The sequence below is a fragment of the Galeopterus variegatus genome, unplaced genomic scaffold, assembly GCF_000696425.1.
Source record: "Galeopterus variegatus unplaced genomic scaffold, G_variegatus-3.0.2 Scaffold80, whole genome shotgun sequence".
Classification (NCBI taxonomy): Eukaryota; Metazoa; Chordata; class Mammalia; order Dermoptera; family Cynocephalidae; genus Galeopterus; species Galeopterus variegatus.
The window spans coordinates 136236-146072 of record NW_007726191.1 but is presented as its reverse complement, the minus strand read 5'-3'; positions in this window follow the sequence as shown (position 1 = coordinate 146072).

Genomic DNA, 9837 nt, shown 5'->3' with positions numbered 1-9837 from the left:
TTTATAAGGTACCCAGTTTATGGTCTTTTCTTATAGCAGCCCAAATGGACTATGATACCCAGCAAAGGAGTTCAGAGCCAGGGATCAAATCTATGCTGTCCCGCCCCAGAGTCAGCACTCCTGACCTACATACCATCCTGCCTCTGCTGGAGCTATTGCCGCTTCCCTGGTGGTTGTTACTAATATTAGTATTGATAATATAGTCATGTTCCCTCCAAAAAAAAAATCTGTTTTCTGTTAATGAGTGTGTGTGTAACCGTCCAGAGATATCTCTATGCTTATATGTTTGTAGATTGTAAATTCCATGAGGGGTGGGTGTCAGGCTAGGGCCCACAGACCCTTCAAACCTGTTGTGCAGACTGGGTGGCAAAGCCCTTACATGCAGGTCCACAAGCTAGGTAATAAGAAAAAGATCCTGGGAGCTGTGGGTAAAAATTGATAGGCTTTATTCAGATGCAAGCTCAGGTAGCTAGCAGCAGCTGCCCTAGTGGCCTCCCAGGGTGTCCCAAGGGCACTGTGGATCGGAGCCATGTTTTTTTTTTTTTTTTGACTGGTAAGGGGATCGCAACCCTCGCCATGGTGTGGTCTGCACCACGCTCAGCCAGTGAGCGCACTGGCCATCCCTATATAGGATCCAAACTTGCGGCCTTGGTGCTACCAGCGCCGTACTCTCCCGGGTGAGCCAAGGGGCCGGCCCCGGTCCCCGTGTGTTCTTTATACTTCGCAAGTCAGATAACCAAAGAACACCTGGGTACTCATGCGCATATTTACATTAAACAGGCTAGGTCATGCTCAGCAAGATTCTGAACATTTGAGGGATACTGACCATTTTCCTATATTTTCCCTAACAGTGGGATCTTGTTAAATCCTCAGACCCAGTCCGAGGCACATAGTAGGTGCTTAGTAAATATTTAAGAAATGAATACCTCTATATAAAAGTGTTCAGTATATATGTGTTGAATGAATGAATAACCCTAATGGTTAATTTTTTTTTTTTTTTTTTTTTTTTTTGCGGCTAGCCGACACAGGGATCGAACCCTGGACCTTGGTGTTAATAGCATCATCGTCTAACCAATTGAGCTAACCGGCTAGCCCAAAATGTTAATTTTTTAACAAAGTGGATTGTAATGTACGCAGCACGTTGCAACTTGCTTCTTTCATTTAACGGAGCGTGGCCATTTCTCTACACCTTTTCGTCAGACATGGGCACTTCTCCAGACTCAGTGGCAGTGGCCAAGAGACTGGGCTCACTCCGAGGAAGGGCCTAGCTCTGCGTTCATTCCCATTGAACAAACTGTTGCAGCGGGGATGAGATGAACTTTCCAAAGGCCCGGGCTCCAGCCAGTTTATTTAACATTCACGCAACACATATTTATTTAGCAACTACCATGTGTCGTTGTAGGCACCAGAGTACACGAGTGTTAGCCCAAACATGAAGCAGGGGAGAGGGAGGGTGGTAGTGTTAAATGGGTCTGCCTGAAAAGTGTTATTTGAATAAAGACGTGAAGGAGATGAGGGAGCAAGGCGGGAAATGCAGTTGGGAGGGTATCTGACTTATCAGGGGGAAATAATGTCCCAGGTGGAACTGCATTGTCTGCTGATTGTCTTGATTACCTGGGAATGAGGATCACCTGGAGAGCTTTTACATCTGACGGGCAAGTGTCCTGTATTCCAGAATGTGGGGCCTTGGACATTTGCATTGGGCCTGGGGAGCCAGCTTAAAATGCATGCACCTGTGTGCTGGGCACCTTCTCTCAGCCCTGTGATTCGGAATCCACCAACCCTGCTAACCTCAGGTTCACCATCCATGCGTTTGATTTAATGTCACAGGGTTAAGAGCTAGTGTGAGTGGTCCAATTCTAGTATATGTGCTGATGAAAAGCACTCAATTCTATTTTTCCGTGAATGTTTATTTTGGGGGGGAGGTCTAGTATAGGAATACAACCTTTGACCTTGGTGTTATAACACCAGGCTCTAACCAACTGAGCTAATTGGCCAGCCCTACCACAAACTTTTTGTAGTACCCTAATATGTTTCTGAATATAGAAAATCCAGAATAAAATCAGCAGTACTTACATCAGTGAAATCCAGTCTAATGGGGAGGAAACCTAGGTGGGATTGGAAGGTGTTTGCAAATCTCAATTAGTTGGAAAAATTAGGTAACTGGAAACTGGGGTAGGTGGGCTGTCATACCACCCCATTTGGAGTCCTTATGTAACAGCCTGAACAGAAATGACTCCATTTTGTTAAGCCTTTGAATTTAAAAACTTGTTCTGTCCTGTAACCCAAACCACTTAGCCTACAGCTAATTGCCAAAACACAATGACTTGCTCTCACATTGCAGACGAATAAATAGAGGGAAAATTATTAACCCAGATGGCCATTCTTTACTAGCTTACTAACCTCATTTTACTTGAGAATAACAGGAACTGAGCTCATGGAGAACGAAGTATGATTCTGGTCAACTCCCACCTGGGAAGCTCCTTGATGATTATCTGAAACACTGAAGCATGTCTGCACATCCCAACATGGTCACCATAAATCAACTTTCCACCCCAGATCCCTATAAAACCCTTTGGCAAACCTGGAAGAGGCAGAGATGGTCTTTGAGACATGAGTCCATCATTTCTCCAGGCTGCCGGCTTCCTGACTAAAGGCTACCTTTCCTTACACCAACACTTGTCTCTCCATTATTGGCTATTGACCAGCAAGCAAACGGACCTTTGGGGTTTTGGTAACACTTACTGGCACAGAGATTATCAAGGAGATTATCAAATGTGGCTTGTCGCGACCTCAAGAGGGGGAACCCTGAGTCCTGGCCAAAATATTCATCTACCTGCAGCTTCAGTCTGCTGGGAAAAGCACTCCAAATCACTTGTGATGGCAAAATGTTTTCCTCTGCAGATGCCTTTAACCCTGAAAAGGCTAGGACTTAATTATTTTTTAAATGTACGAAATGTGTAAACAGCATGAGATTTGTTAATTAGCTTTCAAATTTATGTTATGCTATTGACTTTATTTCAAGATACAATTTTTTTTTTTTTTTTTAATAAAGATGACCGGTAAGGGGATCTTAACCCTTGACTTGGTATTGTCAGCACCACGCTCTCCCGAGTGAGCCAACCGGCCATCCCTATATAGGGATCCGAACCCGCGGCCCTGGTGCCATCAGCACCACACTTCCAACTGAGCCATGGGCCGGCCCCCAAGATAGAGACAATTTTTAGAAGCAAAGAAACTGCTTTTTTTTTTTCCTTTTTGTCTTTTTCGTGACCAGTAACGGGATCGCAACCCTCGGTGTCGCGCCCTCACCGCGCTCAACCAGTGAGCAGACCGGTCTCTATATGGGATCCGAGCCCTCGGTGGGAGCGCCGCCGCGCTCTCAAGCACCGCACTCTACCGAGTGCGCCACCGGGCCGGCCCAAAGAAACTGCTTTTAACAGTCCTTTCTGTATACAAAACCCACTCTCAAGAACACCAGCAACCTTGTTGACACACCCACAGCCTCCACATTTGCCAGTGGCCTGAGTGAGGGGGCCCCTGGAGGAGAGGTGTGGCCCGGGCTGCACATCTGGGCTTAAAGAGTGTGGGGGTGAGCCCCAACTTGCCCTGTTTACTGAGGGGGCGCTTTGACCTCTGTGAGGCTGGTCACCTGTCTGTAAAATGGGTATTAAAACAACACCCACTTGGTCATTCCCTGCTTCATCCCTCCCACATGCATTAGTCGTGTACTCCCATGGGCCAGCCTCTGCACTGCAGGCTGGGGACTTGGTCTCATGGAGCTTGTGTCTGTAGGAGCAGTCAAGAAAATAACGGAGTGATGAGTGCTTGGAAGGAAATCAAGCCGGGTGAGTGAAGGAAGCAGAGCTTTAGACCAGGTGTTAGATTAGGGCCATTCATAACTAAAGCCAAAACGTTTCATTATTTTAGTTATACTAAGTTTCCATTTGTATTTATTTATTTATTTTTTTTGTCTTTTTTCGTGTCCGGCAACGGATCGCAACCCTCAGTGTTGCCCCCGTACCGGACCGGGACCGGCAACGGGATCACAACCCTCGGCATTGCGCCCACACCTCGCTCAGCCAGTGAGCGGGAACCGGTCTGTATGTGGGATCTGAACCCTCGGCGGGAGCGTCACCGTGCTCACAAGCGGCGCACTGTAGCAGTGCGCCACCAGGCTGGCTCCAAAGTTTCCATTTGTATTGTCAGGGCTAGGACTCAGACCCTTCAAACCTGTTGTACAGAGGGGGTCACAGACCCCTCACATGCCAGGATGGGTCACCAGACCCTTCACATGTAGGTCCACACTAGGTAATTGGGAAAGATCCTGGGAGCCATTGGCACATGACACGAGCTTAGTCCTCAGCTTCCTCAGCAACAGCAGCAGCTTACAGCAGATCGGGCGGCGGCAGCGGTGGCTGCCTTCTCAGGGCATCCTGGGGGCACTGGCAGCAACAGCTTGCAGCAACAGCCTCCAGCAGTAGTAGCTGCCTTCCCGTGGCAAGAATGAGGGGCTTTACCATTTTCCTTCACTTTTCCTATACCAGGCAACCAGGAGGGCCTTTTAGAGGCAGTGACATATAAAGATGGGACCTGGACGCCAGAAGGAGCAGCCCATGTAGGTGTCTGTGGGCAGAGTTTTCTACACAGAGGAACACAGATATCAAGCCCTGAGGTAGTGTGGCCTGCCCAGGGTGGGCAAAGTGGGGAAGTCTGGATTGAGAAAGGGTGGGGTGGATAAGGACTTAAGGCTATGAGAACCCCGGAGAGAACCCCTTGGGCCCTGAGCTGAGTGGACCCAGGTGGCTTGGGGCCTGAAGCTTAAACAATTTGGGGGCCCTCTAGGAGAAAGAATGAAGCTTGAACATAGCTTCATGGTGACCTGCCTCTGCCCTGTATGTGCTATCAGGTTTTTCAGAAAGAGGAGCAGAATGTGCTTTTTCCCCAAAGTATCAATCTCTATTCTTTTTTAGTTGTTTTTTTTACACTGTTTTCAGTTACATACAGTCAGGTTCACTGTTTCTCATGTGCAGTTGTAGACAAGTGCATGTAGTTACCACAATCAGGACACAGAACAGTTCTGTCACCCCTAAAAGTCCCTTATGCTGTCACCCCCTCCCTCACCCCCAGCCTGTGGTAACTCCGTCTCTGCTTTCTGTTTCTGTGAGTTTCTCTTTTCCAGAATGTCTTTGTACATGGAATTGCACAGTATATAATCTTCCGACATTGGCCTCAGTGTCACGAATCTGAGATCTACCCCTGTTGGACACATGAGCGGTGTGGCCCTTTTTTGCTGTGTGGCAGTCTATTGCATAGACGTGCTGCACTTTCTTGGCTCGCTCACCAGCTGCAGGGCTCCTCCACACAGTTTTTAGTGACTACGAACAATGCTGGAGAGCTCTTTCTTTCTTTGATATGTATTATTGCCTCCTACTTCACGGGGGAAATAGAAGCAATTGAAAGAGGGCTTACTGTAATTAAAAAAAAAGAAAGAAAGAAAGAGGGCTTGGACAAGCTCTCTCTACCACATCCCCACCTCCCCACATCCAGGACTATAAAATCTGTCTTTCCTCCTGTAATAAAGGATCAACTTTCAAGGCTGCTAACCCTTATCTCTTCAACTCAAGTTCATCATCCTGGCACGTCTCTGGCTTCATCAGTTTCCTACTTTTTACTTGATCACTCTTATCAGCATAGAAACATGCATTATATCCCCTGTCTTAAAAACAAACAAACAAAATTGTTTGTCATTCCTGAAAAAGTTAAACATATGCTGACAACATCAAGGTCAAGGGTTTGGATCCCTTTACCAGCCAGTGACCAAAAAAAAAAAAAAGTTAAACAGAATTACCACATGACCCACCAGTCCACTTCTGGGTATACACCAAAAAGAATTGAAAGCAGGGACTCAAACAGATAAAAGTGTACTTCAAAAAGTTCATGGAAACGGCTGGCCCGTGGCTCACTTGGGAGAGTGTGGGGCTAATAACACCAAGGCCACGGGTTTGGATCCCTATATAGGGATGGCCGGTTAGCTCACTGGGTGAGCGTGGTGCTGACAACACCAAGTCAAGGGTTAAGATCCCCTTACCGGTCATCTTAAAAAAAAAAAAAATTAAAATTAAAATTAAAAGATAATACAAAACTTTCCATGAACTTTTTTTTCTTTTTTTTCTTTTTAAAAAAGATGACCGGTAAGGGGATCTTAACCCTTGACTTGGTGTTGTCAGCACCACGCTCACCCAGTGAGCTAACCGGCCATCCCTATATGGGATCCGAACCCGGGGCCTTGGTGTTATCAGCACCGCACTCTCCCGAGTGAGCCACGGGCCGGCCCCTCCATGAACTTTTTGAAGCACCCTCATGTGTGTACATCCATCCTCATAGCACCACTATTCACAGTAGCAGTAGGTGGGCATAACCCAAGTGTCCATCGACAAATGAATGGATAAACCAAATATGGAATATACATGCTGTGGAATATTATTCAGCCTTAAAGAGGAAATTCTGATACATGCTACCCAGGTGAAACTTGAAGACATTATGCTAAGTGAAATAAGCCAGACACAAAGGGACAAATACTGCATGATCCCACTTCTATGAGTCCCTAGAGTAGTTGAACAAAGAGACAGAAAGTAGAACGGTGGTTCCCAGGGTCTGGAGGAGGGGAATGGAGTTTTGGTGATTCATGGGGACAGGGTTTCAGCTGGGGAAGATGAAGAAGTTCTGGAGTGGATAGTAGTGATGGTTGCACAACCATGTGCATGTACTTAATGCCACTGAACTGTACACTCGGAAATGGCTAAATTCATAAATTTTGTGTTGTATATATTACCACACACACACGAACAGAAAAAAGTATAAACTCTCTCTTGACCTCTCATTTCTCTCCGGTTCCTGCATTCCTCTGCCTCCTTTAGAGCAAATCCATTGGAAAGGTTGTCTCTGGTTGCTGTCCCCAAGTCCTCTCTCCCCATAGTCCCTGAACCCAACCTAATCAGACTGTCACTCTCCCTCACTGCTGAAACTGTTCTTGTCAAGGTCAAGTGACCTCCTCGTTAAATCCGCAGCCCCTTCTCAGCAGCATCTGACACAGTTGGTCACCTCCTCCCAAAACACAGTTTTCAGGAGGCCTCTGCTGTGTCTCCTCCCCCTCCCTGGTTCCTCCTCAGTCTCTTTTGCTGGGTACCCCTCCTCTCCCCAGCTCTCCTTCTTGGCACCCTCAAGCTCCAGCCCTGGCCCTCTTCTCTGTCCACACCCACTCCCTTGGAGACATCAGCTCCATATTGCCACAGTTTTCAATACCACCTGTACACTGCACCAGTGGTGCCCACAATTGTACCTCTAGCCTGACTTCTGCTGTGAACTCCATTCCCAACTATCCACCGCTTTGACATTTCCACTTAGATGCTGAGTTGGCACTTCAAACTTAATTCATCTAAAGTCGATCTCATCCTCCTCTGAAACCTGCTCTTCCCACAACTTCCTCATTCCAATACATCACAACTCCACCCTTCTAGTTGCTCAAGGCAAAAATCCAGGCAGGGTCCCCTTTCCTCACACCCCATATTTAATCCTTCAGGTTCTCCCTTCAAAATACTGCTGGGTCCAGAATCCAACCACTTCTCACCATTCACCTGCTTCCATGCTTGCGCAGCCCCACTCAGTGGGTAGAAGGGTCTTGTAAAAATGCAATCTGATCTTGTCACTTTTCTGCTCAAAACCCTTCCCATCTCACTTAGAATAGAGCCCAAGTCCTTACAATGGCCTGAGTAGCCCTCACAATCTGTCACCCCCATTTCCTCTCTAATCTCATCTCCTCTCTCCTCTCCTCCTTAATGGTCCTGATGAGTCCACACTGGCTTCTTCAGCAAACACGCCTGCCTCAGGACCGTCGCCACCTGCTGTTGTCCCTCCTGGAGCACTCTTCCCCCAGGTAGCCACAAGGCTCCCTCGCTCACCTCCTACAGGTCTCCACTGATACCTTCCCACCCTATTTAAAACTACCCTTGATGCCCCCCTTTGTAGGCTTTGGACCTGAATTCATTCAATATAATTTAGGGGAGGTGGGGAGGCCCAAATTTTGTAAGCTTCAGGTCCTACCCCTCTTCCTTGATTTATTTGTGTCTCTAGCACTTACCACCATCTGAACAAAGATTTCTTTATTTATTTGCTTTATTGTCCATCCCCTTCCCTTAGAATGTCAGCTCCCAGAAGGCAGGGATGTTTGTCTGTTTAGCTCACTATTGCATCCCTAGAGTTTAGAGCAGTGCCTGAAGAAATACGTGTTGGTGAATGAATGAATGTGGATATCTATGTAGCTACAGTTTTCCAGGTAAGTTTCCCTTCATACTCTCCCTGGCCCATTCCCCCTTTCCCTTCTCCTGAGTGTCCCCTCTCTTACTCCTTCCCAGACCTCCTCTCCACCCACTGCCTCAGACCCCACTCAACAGTACTTCCAGGGCCTGGAGTGTTGGCTTCTTAAGGTCCCACTTTAAACTTTAAGGACCTTGCCTCCCCACAGGGCCAGGAGTATGCTTAGAACACACAAAGCATCATCATCATAATGAGCTGACATTTACCCACATCTGTGCAATCATTAGGTCAGTCTCCATACAGGAGATCACTTGTGAAGTGGGCACAGCATGTATTATTTTATCTATTTTATAGATGAAACTGAGGCCTGGTGAGGTGAAGCCACCAGCCAGCCCCCTGGGTCTCTTTATACCTGCCATGGCCTGCTGAGCTTTCTCTGCTTGGCCTCAGATTTAAAAACAAACAGAAGGGCCAGCCCCGTGGCTCACTCAGGAGAGTGCGGCGCTGAGAGCGCCAAGCCGCGGGTTCGGATCCTATATAGGGATGGCTGGTGCGCTCACTGGCTGAATGTGGTGCGGACCACACCGTGCCAAGGGTTGCTGAGGGTTGCGATCTCCTTACCGGTCAAAAAAGAAAAGAAAAGAAAAACAGAAAACCACATTCTCCACCGTATCACCATCTTGATCTCCTCTACAGTATCCTGTCAGTCCCTGGCTAACCCTATCCATTGAGCACCTTGGCAGGAGGCTCAGGACTTATCTCTGAGATGGGCTGGATAACAGGAGGAACCAACATTAGTCACACCAAAGGAGTTCCTTTATAGGTGACTGGCTCAGGATGCTGCTGTGGGTGGTGGCAGTTGACTAAGAGAGACAAGCATCACAGGTGGGCGGCTGGGGTGTGATGGGTGGGGTGGGGGTCTGTCCTGGGGCCTTGTGACCCCCTTGGGATCTGCAAAGCAGGCTGCAGTCAAAGCGACCTGCCCAGCACTCCTATCCATGTGGTCCCCACCTCCAACCCCTACATGTACTTCTTGAGCTCCTAATAAATCAGAAGCAAGGAGAACCCTAGGATGGCAAAACAGGTCTAGCTCCTCCCTGGCAATCCAGCTGAGCAGGTTTGCTGATATCAATGTAGAGGGTGGAGCGTGGAGGAGCAAGTCGATTCTAGGGAACTAATGGAGCCAACCAATGCCAAGAGCGGCGTGATGGCTCTGAGAAGAATCCAGATAAAATAACACTAGGGTGTGATCTAGAGCTGGCCACAGCTGGCTTCTAGGTGGCTTTAGAGATGTGTTTGGAGATGGGCTAGTTCTGAGGCAGGATTTGATAGGACATCATTACTAGTGCTTAGAAGCAATTTCGTCAGCCATCAAGGAACTTTCAGCAAAGAGGCAAAATATCAAGAACACTTAGGGAGCTTGGTAAAAAAATACATTTCTGGGTCTGCAAAATCAGAATCCCTAGAGGCTGGGGACCCAAAGCTTGGTTTTTAAAAGCCCTCTCAGATAATCCTGATACT